This window comes from Triturus cristatus, chromosome 6 (genome assembly GCF_964204655.1).
Source record: "Triturus cristatus chromosome 6, aTriCri1.1, whole genome shotgun sequence".
In the NCBI taxonomy this organism is placed as follows: Eukaryota; Metazoa; Chordata; class Amphibia; order Caudata; family Salamandridae; genus Triturus; species Triturus cristatus.
Genome location: NC_140589.1, coordinates 1,509,720,938 through 1,509,735,835, shown reverse-complemented (window position 1 = coordinate 1,509,735,835; position 14,898 = coordinate 1,509,720,938).

Below are 14,898 nucleotides of genomic sequence, written 5' to 3'. Positions count from 1 at the left end.
CACAGCTCACCTACCGGTGTGTCTCCAACCACGTGCCGGGATATAGTGCAGCCCTCAAGCTCATTCATCTGAAATATAGTATAAAATCAGTAATGGCAGAGTACATACAACTGCACACTCCTAAATCACTGTCCTGCCCCTGCGCACCCAGGCTGCTGCACCCCATCCACTTCCACCACCCAGAGGTATCTGCCCACCCCTGCGCACCCAGACTGCTGCACCCTATCCACTCCCACTGCCCAGAGGTGTCTAGCCGCTCCTGCACACCCAGGCTGCTGCACACCATCCACTCCCACCGCCCAGAGGTGACTGCCTGTCGCTGCACAAACAAGCCTCTCTCCTCACCTTCCGCCACTGGCGTGTGTCCAAGAGGGCCCGCCACGTGCCAAAGCAACCTCCTCAGTCATGGCATACACGCAGTCCAGCCGAGCTCACAATTCAAATCGGGTCTTGATTGCCAGGATGGTGTAAAAAGGCCACGCATCATCGCAGGCTGCACACCGGCTCAGCTCTGGTGGCACTAACTCAGTGGAACTCAAGTCATCACCACGTGGCGGGAGGCCCGTGTCTGGGGGGGTCGACTATCTGTGAATCACAGCCTGCTAGACAAAAAGCAAGATAAGATTATGCATCATGCGTCCATCAAAGGAGAGAGCGAGAGAGAAAGAGTGAAAGAGAGGAAGAGAGAGAAAGAAAGAAAGAGTGAGAGAGAGAGCAAGACACAGAGAAATAGAGAGAGAGTGAGAGAGAGGAAGAGAGAGAGAACAAGTGAGAGAGAGAGGAAGAGAGAGAGAAAGCGAGAAAGAGTGTGAGAGAGAGGAAGAGAGAAAGAGTGAGAGAGAGAGGAAGAGAGAGAGAGAGAAAGAGAGAAAGTGTGTGAGGGAGAGGAAGGAATAGATGGAGAGGGAGAGTGAGTGCTGACACTGCAGACAAAATACTCACAGCTCACCTTTCTGCTACCGGTTTGTCTCCAACCACATGCCGGGACATAGTGCAGCCCTCAAGCTCACTGATCTGAAACATAGTATAGAATTAGTAATGGCAGACTACATACAACTGCACACACCTAAATCGCTGTCCCGCTCCTGTGCACCCAGGCCGCTGCACCCCATCCACTCCCGCCACCCATGAGGTGTCTGCCCACCCCTGCATACCCAGGCTGCTGAACCCCATCCACTCCCACCGTCCAGAGGTGTTTGCCCGCTCCTGCACACCCAGGCTGCTGCATACCATACACTACCACCGCCCAGAGGTGACATCCCACTGCTAGGCAAACAAGCCTCTCTGCTCACCTTCCGCCACCGGCGTGTGTCCAGAAAGGCCCACCATGTGCCGAAGCAACCTCCTCAGCCGTGGCATCCACACAGTCCAGCTGAGCTCACAATTCAAATCGGGTCTTGATTGCCAGGATGGTGTATCAAGGCCACGCATCATCGCAGGCTGCACACCCGCTCAGCTCTGGTGGCACTAACTCAGTAGAACTCAAGTCATCGCCATGTGGTGGGAGGCCCATGTATGGGGGGGTCGACAATCTGTGAATCACAGCCTGCTAGACAAAAAGCAAGTAAAGATTGTGCATCATGCGTCCATCAAAGGAGAGAGAGGGAGAGAAAGAGAGAAATAGTGAGAGAGAGAGCAAGAGAGAGAGAAAAAGTGAGAGAGAGAGAGGAAGTTTGAGAGAAAGAGAGAAACAGTGTGAGAGAGAGGAAGAGAGAGAAAGAAAGAAAGAGTGAGCGAAAGAGGAAGAGAGAGAGAAAGAGAGAAAGAGTGTGAGAGAGAGAAAGGAAGAGATGGAGAGGGAGAGTGAGTGCCGACACTGCAGACAAAACACTCACAGCTCACCTTTCCACCACCGGTTTGTCTCCAACCACATTGCGGGACATAGTGCAGCCCTCAAGCTCACTGATTTGAAACATAGTATAGAATCAGTAATGGCAGAGTACATACAACTGCACGCACCTAAATGGCTGTCCCGCCCCTGCACACCCAGGCTGTTACACCCCATTCACTCCCGCCACCCAGAGGTGTCTGCCCACCCCTGCATACCCAGGCTGCTGCACCCCATCTACTCCCACCACCAAGAGGAGACTGCCTGCCGCTGCGCAAACAAGTCTGTCTGCTCACCTTCCGCCACTGGCGTGTGTCCAAGAGGGCCCACCACGTGCCGAAGCAACCTCCTCAGCCACGGCATACACGAGGTCCAGCAGAGCTCACAATTCAAATCGGGTCTTGATTGCCAGGATGGTGTATCAAGGCCGTGCATCATTGCAGGCTGCAAACCCGCTCAGCTCTGGTGGCACTAACTCAGTGGAACTCAAGTCATCGCTATGAGGCGGGAGACCCGTGTCGGGGGGGTCGACAATCTGTCAAATACAGCCTGCAAGACAAAAAGCAAGATAAGATTGTGCGTCATGCACCCATCAAAGGAGAGAGAGAGAGAGAGTAAAAGAGTGAGAGAGAGAGAGAGGAAGAGAGAGAGAAAAAGTGAGAGAGAGGAAGAAAGAGAAAGAAAGAGTGAGAGAGTAAGACAGAGAGAAAGAGAGCGAGTGAGAGAGAGACGAAGAGAGAGAAAGAGGGAGAGAGAGAGGAAGAGAGAGAGAAAGAGAGAAACAGTGTGAGAGAGAGGAAGAAAGAGAGAAAGAGTGAGAGAGAGAGGAAGAGAGAGAGACAGAGAGAAAGAGTGTGAGAGAGATAAAGGAAGAGATGGAGAGTGCCGACACTGCAGGCAAAACCCTCACAGCTCACCTTTCCGCCACCGGTGTGTCTCCAACCACATGCCGGGACATACTGTAGCCCTCAAGCTCACTCATCTGAAACACAGTATAGAATCAGTAATGGCAGAGTTCATGTTATGTTAAATCCTTTTATAGCGCGCAATAGCTACTCCAAAGAGTGTCCCAGCGCGGAGCCAAGAGGAGTATCTGACTTATTAGCCAGCAATTACGGGAACACATGAGTTTTTAATAATTTCTTAACTACTAACAGGTTATGAGTATTACGCAAAAAGAATGGAAGGGCATTCCAAGCCTGAGAGGTCTTGACAGCAAGAGAGCAGCCACCCAGTTTGTGACGGGAGAAGCGCGGCACCCTCGCCAACAAAAGGGCAGAAGACTGCAGTTGTCTGAGCAGGACATAAAAAGAGAACCGTTTCTGTAAATAGGTGGGCCCGTGATCGTGAAGTGGACGGTGAGCGATTACCAGCGATTTAAATTTGACCCTCTCCGCCACAGGCAACCAGTACAGGGTGCGGAGATGAGCACGCACACTGCTCCTCCTAGCGATTCCCAAAGGCAGCCTGGAGGTCGCGTTCTGGATCACCTGAAGTCTATTCATAGAATAACCAGGGATGCCAATTTACAGGGCATTAGTGTAATCCAAGACAGAACCAATGCCCGACTCTTTGGCAGACCTAGGAAGGAGAGGGAGAAAACTCCTGAGTGTTTTAAGGAGGCCAAAACAGCAATCTGAAATCTTTTTCACCTGAACAGAAAAAAAGAGGTTATGCTCAAACCACACTCCTAGATTTTTAGCAGATTTCCCATTAGAAGAAGGAAAGAGAAATCCAGGAGGCCAAATCATATTTCTGAAATCAGGGGGAAAGTTGCTGTAGAGAAGGATCTCAGATTTGTCTTCGTTACACTTGAGTTGTGCCCCTGCAAGCCATCCAAACACCAAAGACAAACACTTCTGTACAGGCAGTACTGAGTCTGCATCCTTACCCCATGTAAAGAGGAGCTGGGTGTCGTCAGCATATGCTATCACCTTAGCCCCCAACTCCTTGGCCAAAAAGACCAGAGGAGTAACATAGATATTAAAAAGAAAGGGGCTAAGGGAAGACCCCTGAGGGACACCCGTAGTAACCGCCTGCGAGGTAGAGGCAGCCGGTGGTAGCCAAACCTGTTGGGCCCGCCCTTCCAGGAAGGATCTCAACCAGCCCAGCCGCGGCCCGTGGAGGGAGTTCCATGGGGCGGTAAGGCGGGGCGGGGGAGGGGCAGGGTGGGGGGTTCTAAAAACCGGAATATGGATAATTACAGGTAAGTAAACAATTAAATAAATAAAACGAATTTCGTAGCGCGCGCTGCATCGCAAAATGCGAATATATGTTTTAGTTGTACATCTTCAACAAAGTAAAAAAATAAAAGGCATTGTATGTGAGAGTTGGTGTATATAAATAAGTTTGTGTAAGAGTCAGTGATTGTGAGAGTAAATATATGAATGAGTGTATAATTGTAATGGTGCTTTTTTAACATATTAACGATGAGTTACTATGTGTTTGAATAAATGAGGTGTCTTTGGATAATTGTGTAAGTGAGTAAATTTAAGTGCGATACATTTTTTTCATGAGTGAGTAGGATGACTGCATAACCGACTAAGATGACTGCTGATGTGTCAATGTCTATATATGTGTATATGTGCATTTGATGGTGTTCTATTAATTAATGACTGCACGTATAGATGATTCTGTTGTTGAATGGATAGTTGTGTGTATAGACTTAGGAATCAGTGAGTGGGTATGTAGTAACTGGTATTGGTGTGTCAATGGTTTCAAATATGGTACTCTGTATTTTACAGTGAGTGATGAAAGGTTATACTAGTGTATGATGTGGTGTATCGGATTGTCAAGTGGATGATGTCATCAGTGATGTCATTTGAGATGTCATCAGTGATGTCATCAGTGATGTCACTGACCATGTCATGAATGATGCAATATGTGACATCATCAGCAGTGCATTGCAGGCGCGTGAGTTATAGTTAGCAGAACTAACTATAACGGAGGAATTTCTATGGTTTTGTACGAGTGAAATGGGCAGCTAGCTATAACACCCCTGAAACTTATGTTTTTTTCTGTGAATTTCTAAGGTTTTTTAAATGCTAATTTCTAACTATAACGTCTCTGAAACCTATGTTTTTTTTCAGTGAATTTCAAAGGTTTTTTAAATGCTAACTTTTAAGTGTGATAGTAGTTATATCTATTTTTTTGTACTGATTTTCTACAGTTTTTTAACTGTTTATTTATAAATATTTTATTCATTAAATAACATTATATATTTTTCTGAAAATTGCAAAAAACATTTTTTAATTAAAATTGAAATATTGATTAATTTTCTTGTTTTCATTTTTTATTTTAATATATTTATATAATTTTCTTTAAAAAAAATTCTAATTTTTTTTGCACTCGCGCACTCAAAGTGTACACATCACGGTGGGTGCGCGCATTCTAGCCGCCATTTTAGAAAAGTCATGAAGGATCTGCGTATGGTGTGCGACGGCTGCGTGTTTTTCAGTTTCATCATCTACATTTAATATCACGTGATATGCGCGATTGGTATGCGACCAGTCTGCGGCTCCTGCTCCCGCGCATTCGTGACACTTGCGCATTACGGTACGAGATGTTTGCGCGCTTGCGGGTCCCGCGTGACATCATATACGTGCTGGGGCGCGCTGGGTGCGCGACTCCCGCAAAATAAATGTATGTTCCAAAATGATATGTATGTGTCTTTAATATACATATTAAGGCAAGAGATTATGTAAGATATTCATCAAAATAATATATTTGTACTTATAAGAAACTTATATTATTTTTAAATATATTTTCGCGAACTCGGGTGCGTGCGCGTTGAGTGCAGAAAACCAGGTCAGCAGAGCTGCTGTAGAGCCAGAGAACCAGGTCAGCAGAGCTGCTCTAGAGCCTAAGAACTAGGTCAGCAGAGCTGCTCTAGAGTCAGAGAACCAGGTCAGCAGAGCTGCTGTAGAGCCAGAGAAACCAGGTCAGCAGAGCTGCTTTAGAGGGAGAGAACCAGGTCAGCAGAGCTGCTTTAGAGCCAGAGAACCAGGCCAGCAGAGCTGCTTTAGAGCCAGAGAACCAGGTTAGCAGAGCTGCTTTAGAGCCAGAGAACCAGGTCAGCAGAGCTACTCTAGAGCCAGAGAACCAAATCAGCAGAGCTGCTTTAGAGCCATAGAACCAGGTCAGCAGAGCTGCTTTAGAGCCAGAGAACCAGGTCAGTAGAGCTGCTCTAGAGCCTACGAACCAGGTCAACAGAGCTGCTCTAGAGCCAGAGAACCAGGTCAGCAGAGCTGCTGCAGAGCCAGAGAAACCAGGTCAGTAGAGCTGCTTTAGAGGGAGAGAACCAGGTCAGCAGAGCTTCTATAGAGCCAGAGAACCATGTCAACGGAGCTGCTTTAGAGCCAGAGAACCAGGTCTGCAGAGCTGTTGTAGAGCCAGAGAAATAGATCAGCAGAGATGCTCTGTAGCATAAGAACTAGGTCAGCAGAGCTGCTCTAGAGCCAGAGAACCAGGTCAGCAGAGCTGCTTTAGAGAGAGAGAACCAGGTCAGCAGAGCTGCTTTAGAGCCAGAGAACCAGGTCAGCAGAGCTGCTCTAGCTGACACTGACTGACTGACACTGACAGACACTGACTGACACTGATTGCCACTGACTGACACTGATTGACTGACACTGACTGACTGACACTGATTTACTGACACTGATTGACTGACACTGACAGACTGACTGACACTGACTGACTGACATTGACTGACACTGACTGACACTGACTGACTACTCTCTACTACTCTACTACGGACTCTCTACTACTCTCTCTCTATTACTCACTCTCTACTACTCACGCTCTACTACTCTCTACTACTCACTCTCTACTACTATACTACTCTCTACTACTCACTCTCTACTACTAACTCTCAACTACTCACTCTCTACTACTCTACTACTCACTCTCTACTACTCACTCGCTACTACTCTCTACTACTCACTCTCTACTACTCACTCTCTACTACTCACGCTCTACTACTCTCTACTACTCACCCTCTACTACTCTCTACTATTCACTCTCTACTACTCACTCTCTACTGCTCACTCTACTACTTTCTACTACTCTCTACCACTCACTCTCTACTACTCTACTACTCACTCTCTACTACTCTCTACTACTCACTCGCTACTACTCTCTACTACTCACTCTCTACTACACTCTCTACTACTCTCTCTCTCTACTACTCTCTACTACTACTCTCTAATATTCACTCTCTACTACTCACTCTCTACTGCTCTCTACTACTCACTCTACTACTCTCTGCTGCTCTCTAGCACTCACTCTCTACTACTCTACTACTCTCTCTCTACTACTCACTCTCTACTACTCTCTCTCTACTACTCTCTACTGCTCACTCTCTACTACTCACTCTACTACTCTCTACTACTCACTCTCTACTACTCTCTCTCTACTACTCACTCTCTACTATACACTCTCTACTACTCACTCTCTACTACTCGCTCTCTACTACTCACTCTCCACTACTCACTCTCTACTACTCGCTCTCTACTACTCTCTACTACTCACTCTCTACTACTCACTCTCTTCTACTCTCTACTACTCTCTCTGCTACTCACTCTCTACTACTCACTTTCTACTACTCTACTACTCTCTACTACTTGCTCTACTACTCACTCTCTACTATTCTCTACTACTCACTCTACTATTCTCTCCTACTCTCTACCACTCACTCTCTACTACTCTACTACTCACTCTCTACTACTCTTGCTCTACTACTCACTCTCTACTACTCACTCTACTACTCTCTACTACTCACTCTGTACTACTCTCTACTACTCACTCTGTACTACTCACTCTCTACTACTCTCTACTGCTCACTCTCCACTACTGATTCTCTACTACTCGCTCTCAACTACTCGCTACTACACACTCTACTACTCACTCTCTACTACTCTACTACTCTCTCTACTTCTCAGTCTCTACTACTCTCTCTACTACTCACTCTCTACTACTCACTCTCTACTACACACTCTCTGCTACTTGCTCTCTGCTACTCGCTCTCTACTACTCTCTAGTACTCACTCTAATACTCACTCTCTACTACTCTCTACTACTCACTCTCTACTACTCCACTACTCTCTACTACTCACTCTCTACTACTCACGCTCTACTACTCTACTACTCTCTACTACTCTCTCTCTACTACTCACTTTCTACTACTCACTCTCTACTACTCTCTACTACTCACTCTCTACTACTCATTCTCTACTACTCTCTCTACCACTCTCTACTACTCACTCTCTACTACTCTCTACTACTCACTCTCTACTACTGTCTCTCTACTACTCTCTACTACTCACTCTGCTACTCACTCTCTACTACTCTCTACTACTCACTTTCTACTACTCACTCTCTACTACTCTCTACTTACTCACTCTCTACTGCTCTCTACTGCTTTCTACTACTCACTCTACTACTCACTCTCTACTACTCTCTACTACTCACTCTCTAATACTGACTCTCTACTACTCACTCTACTACTTTCTTCTACTCACTCTCTGATACTTTCTCTACTACTCTCTACTACTCTCTACTACTCACTCTCTACTCTCTATTACTCGCTCTCTACGTCTCTACCTCTCTCTCTACTACTCTCTACATCTCTACCTCTACCTCTCTACCTCTACACCTCTACCTATACACCTCTACCTCTCTACCTCTCTGTACATGCACACATATGCACATATATATATGCATATATATGCATATGCATTTATATATATGTATGTGTATATATATACATATATAAACATATAAATATAATCTGCATATCTATATAAATATAAATTCATGCAAACATATACATATACATATACATATATGCATACATATGCATGGTATGCACATGAAAGTTCGAAAAACTCTAATACAAGTAAAGCTAAAAAGCCACCTAATTTCAAACAGAATTGCTTTAACTTAAACGAGGGCGAGACCTATTGCATTGTCAATGCTTGTTAACTTTGATTCCATCAAGAAGGCATTCAGATGTGTCACACATTTTCCATAAATTCTGAATGTTAGCACTCTAGTTGCTCATTAGATCACTGTAGGAAAGCTACTGCTCACCAGGGAAGTCTGCTGCTGGTATTGAAAGTGCATGTTTCAGTCTGCATGTCAGAATTTTTTAATGAAATAGAAGAGGATTTGAGAAGTCACTCAAAATGTGCCCTAATTTTTCTTTTTTACTCACTAATCATAATTTCTATGGCAAAATGAACCTCCTCATTGTGTTCCTTTTAAATTAAACTACTCACTCGCTACTACTTTCTACTACTCACTCTCTACTACTCACTTTCTACTACTCTCTACTACTCTACTACTCTCTACTACTACTCTCTACTACTCACTCTCTACTACTCGCTCTCTACTACTCTCTACTACTCTCTACCACTCACTCTCTACTACTCTACTACTCACTCTCTACTACTCTCTACTACTCTCTCTCTACTACTCTCTCTCTACTACTCCCTCTCTACTACTCACTCTACTATTCTCTACTACTCACTCTCTACTACTCACTCTCTACTACTCTACTACTCTCTACTACTCTCTCTGCTACTCACTCTCTACTACTCTCTACTACTCACTCTCTACTACTCACTCTCTACTATTCTACTACTCTCTACTACTCTCTCTACTACTCACTCTCTACTACTCACTCTCTACTACCCTCTACTACTCTCTCTACTACACACTCTCTACTACTTGCTCTCTACTACTCACTCTACTACTCACTCTACTACTCACTCTCTACTACTCCCTACTACTCACTCTACTACTCACTCTCTACTACTCTCTACTACTCACTCTCTACTACTCCACTACTCTCTACTAATCACTCTCTACTACTCACTCTGTACTACTCACTCTCTACTACTCTCTACTACTCACTCTCTACTACTCACTCTCTACTACTCACTCTCTACTACTCTCTCTCTACTACTCTCTACTACTCTATACTACTCACTCTCTACTACTCTCTACTACTCACTCTCTACTACTCTCTCTACTACTCTCTACTACTCACTCTGCTACTCATTCTCTACTACTCATTCTCTACTACTCTCTCTCTGCTACTCAGTCTCCACTACTCACTCTCTACTACTCTCTACTACTCACTCTCTAATACTCACTCTCTACTACTCTCTACTACTCACTCTCTAATACTCACTCTCTACTACTCACTACTACTCACTCTCTACTACTCTCTACTACTCCCTTTACTACTTACTCTCTACTACTCTCTACTTCTCACTCTCTACTACTCTCTACTACTCACTCTCTACTACTCACTCTACTACTCTCTCCTACTCACTCTCTGCTACTCTCTCTACTACTCTCTACTACTCTCTCTCTACTCTCTATTACACATCCTCTACTCTCTACCTCTCTACCTTTCTCTACCTCTCTCTCTACTAATCTCTACCTCTCTACCTCTACCGCTCTACCTCTACCTCTCTACCTCTACGTCTCTACCTCTACACCTCTACCTCTCTCTACCTCTCTCTACACGCACACATATGCACATATATGCATATGCATTCATATATATGTATGTGTATATATATATTCACTGAAAAAACCATAGGTTTCACACATGTTATAGTTAGCGGAAATTTTACTGATAAAAAACCAATGAAATTCCCCCGTTATAGTTAGTGCAGGCAACTATAACTCACGCGACCGCAATCCTCTGCTGATGCTAATACTGTATTTAGACACTTATTTGCCCATGTCTTCTTCCATACATTTTTAGCTATACATATATTACAAATATTTTTTTTTCATAAAGACACATATGTCATCAGCAGAAGATTGCTGTCGCGTGAGTTATAGTTGCCTGCACTAACTATAACGGGGGAATTTCATTGGTTTTTTATCAGTAAAATTTCCGCTAACTATAACATGTGTGAAACCTATGGTTTTTTCAGTGAATTTGCAAGGTTTTTTAAATGCTAATTCCTAACTATAACGTGTGTGAAACCTATGGTTTTTTCAGTGAATTTGTACGGTTTTTTAAATGCTAAGTTACTTTACGCCATTCGTGGCGTGCGCGCCCACTTAACGCAGTTCGTTCCAAACTGTCTTTCTTTTCATATTGCCATTCTACTGAAAGACACCTCCTGAATGCATCCAGTTCTCCTTTGAAGATGTTCACAGTGTGGATTGTAGGGCACAGCTATGTCTTCTGGAGTGAAAAGTTTGCAGAGAAAACAGGTATGGTGAGAGACCTTGCTTTGCCAAATGTAGACATTAAATGGATTGGTCAGAGAGGGTTAAAGTGGCACCAATTGATGCCATTGGTGAAATCCTTCATTCAAATCCAACACCCTGACCTCATAATAGTGCACTGTGGTGGCAATGACCTAGGCACTTTGACTGGGGTAGGTCTGGAAATGCTTATGAAGGACACCTTTGCACAACTGTTTACACTTTTCCCTAAAACTGCCTTTGTGTTTTCCAACATATGCCAAAGGCAAAAATGGAACTGGTCCAATCATTTCTGTCCACAGATTGACAAAGCAAGAAAGCACGTCAACAAATCTGTTTCTGCTTTCCTCCGTGACTATGGTATGGGTGCCATTTACCACAACAACTTGCGTTATGACATGCAAGACATTTATAGAGGAGATGGTGTGCACTTCAATGATGAAGGGAACAGAGTCTTCCTCTTGAACCTTAGACTCTGCATCGGTACTTACTTGTAGGTACCACTAAAAAAATGACTTCATAAACACAACAGCTCTTTTTAGAGCTCCCTAATATCTAAACTCTTAAATCTGCTTTTCATTTATTTATTTTTATTTTTTTTACCGTACGCTTACCGTAAGCTTACCGTACGCGTACCCCGTGATTTTTTTTAAAATCAATAAATGTTTTTTTTGTACTTTTCTGTCCTTCTTTGACCCCCTTACAAATGTTAGGGGGTCTGTAACTCTCCTCATTGCCCCCTTTCCTTGTTTTCACTCTTTTTTTTCAGAGTGAAATACACAAAATGGCGGCCGCCGCTTCCTGGTTTCGACCGATTCGAATGTTTACTAAGATCTAAGAGCCAATCAGAATCGCGCTCGCGCACGCCACCGTACGCTTACCGTAAGCGTACGGTAAGCGTACCGTAAGCGGGCTCAGATATATATATTGATTTAAAGGCTATTTTCTCAGAATCTACTGAACAGATTTACACCAAACCTACAAAAGGCACTTCCTTGACCTAGGGACTACCTCTCTGCCAAATTTTGAGTAATTCTGTTCAGCCGTTCGGGCTGTAGCTCGTTCTAAAGGTCCTATGGAAAAATGCATGGGAAAAAAGCGTTTTGGGACCCCCCTTTTATCTCAGCCCCAGCTTGACGGATCCCCCCGAGACTTTCAGGGTAGGAGCGGAGCGTAGCGCCCCACCTATTTTGAGAAATTCGCGAGGATTCGTCGACCGGTGCCAAAGTTATTCAAAATAGAATGTTGAGGTTTTCCTATGGAAACGTGGTCCTAACTATAACTACCTACTGGCGACCGCCAGTAGGTAATATACATACATATATAAACATATATATAATCTGCATATCTATATAAATACAAATATAAATGCATGCATACATATACATATATGCATGTTATGTACATGAAATTTTGAAAAACACTAATAAAAGCAAAGCTAAAAAGCCACCTAATTACAAACAGAATTGCTTTAACTTAAACGAGGGCGAGACCTATTGCATTTTCAATGCTTGTTTACTTTGGTTCCATCAAGAAGGCATTCAGATGTGACACACATTTGCCATAAATTCTGAATGGTAGCACTCTAGTTCCTCATTAGATCACTGTAGTAAATCTACTGCTCACCAGGGAAGTCTGCTGCTGGTATTCAAAGTGCATGTTTCAGTCGGCATGTCAAAACTTTTTAATGAAATAAAAGAAGATTTGAGAAGTCAAAATGTGCCCTAATTTTTCTTTCTGCAGCACTAATCATAATTTCTATGGCAAAATCAACACCCTCATTTTGTTCCTTTGCAAATTAAATATTTTAAGTGTTACCACTTTATTCCAATCAAGATGGCTTCAGGTGTGCCATACTTTTGTCATAAGTAAGACTGTTAGCGCTTTAGTTGTTCTTTAAAACACTCTGGGATTTCTGTCATTGAGCTATACTTGGGCTACATCTCGGTGATATTTGTGCTACATTTGGGCTCTTTTGTCTCAGGTGGCCATCTTGGGAGACTTGTTATGAAGTTTCCTAATTTCCTCATTTACTACAGTCTCCTCAGTAGGCATACTGTCAGTTTTTTACTTTGATTAAATGAAGAAGGCATTCAGATGTATCACACATTTGCCATAAATTCAGAATGTTAACACTCTAGTTGCTCATTAGGGGGCATATGTATCAAACGATTTTTTAATCGCAAACGCTGCGATTCGCAAAATAACAGCGTTTGCGATTAAAAAATCGCTAGTCGGGATGTATGAGCCAATATCTCATCGCAAAATTAAGGAATTGCTAATTTAGCGATTTCTTAATTTTGCGTAAGCATTTAAGAAATCGCAAAATGCGATTTCTTAAATGATATGTAACACGCACCCAAGTTGTGCGAATTATCCTTAAGAAATCGCAAATTACCACCAACTTCTAGTTGGTGGTAATTTGCGATTTCCTTTCAAAATGCACTTTTTTGAATTTTACAAAGTGCCACGTGGCGCACATACATGCCCTTAGGGCATGTATATGCGCCATATGCGCACACATGCTCATTTCAGGGGTGCATCAGGGTGTCATCATGACTAGGGGTGGGCAGAATTTGCGGAATTAACCTTCGCAAATTATCGCGAGAATGTTTAAAATTATCGCAAACAAGCAGAAATATCGCGAAGATGCGGAAGTTTTTTTCCGGCATGTTCGCGAGATTTTCTGCATGGTTGCGGGTCGCCAACTTACCCATGTGGTTGCTTGCGGGCGCGGCCATCTTGTTTTGAGTTGTTCTCGCGGTGCATGATCGCGAGAAGAAAGACGTGATCGCGCGACGCATGACGTCACTGCGGGCGCGAACTGTCGCGAGACAGCGCAAATGGCTAAAAACAATACAACATCTCATGGAGAACGCGACCGGATCAAGAAAACTTGTCGGCGAACGCAGGGATTCAGGTAAGGCGATCGCGCGCGCGCGAGAATGTATCATTTTACAGCGCGAGCAAGAAACAAATTATCGCCAAGCTGCGGAAACCGGAATTTTTGACATTTTCGCGCTCTCCGCGGAACGCAAAAATGTCAAATTATCGCAATTTCCGCGAACGGAACGAAATTTTTGCCCAGGCCTAATCATGACACCTTTGCACCTTTGAAATTATTCTCAAATTGCGATTAGCAAATTGCGAATCGCAATTTGGGAATTACTTCACATTCATTCCTATGGGTCTCCTGGCCCATAGGAATGAATGGGAACGTATTCCTTAATTGCGATTTTGCAATTTGCTAATTGCAATTAAGGAATTTTAAGAAATCGCGAAAGTTTTGCGATTGTTTAAATACATCCCGTTTTGCAATTCTCAAATAGCGATTCTTTAAAAATCGCTATTTGAGAATCGCAAATGGAGATGTTGATACATATGCCCCTAGATCACTGTAGTAAAGCTACTGCTCACCAGGGAAGTCTGCTGCTGGTATTGAAAGTGCATGTTTCAGTCTGCGTGTCAGAATTCTTTAATGAAATAGAAGAGGATTTGAGAAGTCACTCAAAATGTGCCCTAATTTTTCTTTCTGCAGCACTAATCATACATTCTATGGCAAAATGAACCCTCTCATTTTGTTCCTTTTTAAATTAAATATTTTAAGAGTTACCACTTTATTCCAATCAAGATGGCTTCAGGTGTGCCATACGTTTATCATAAGTAGGAGTGGAAGCGCTCTAGTTGTTCTTTGGAACACTCTGGGAAGCTGCAGTAGAACACAAAGGAATCAACTGACAGTCTCTGCCCTTGTTGGATGTACATGTTTTACTGAGAATGTCAGACTTCATTCTCACATGACTGAGAAAGATAATGTGAATTTACAGAAAATATGC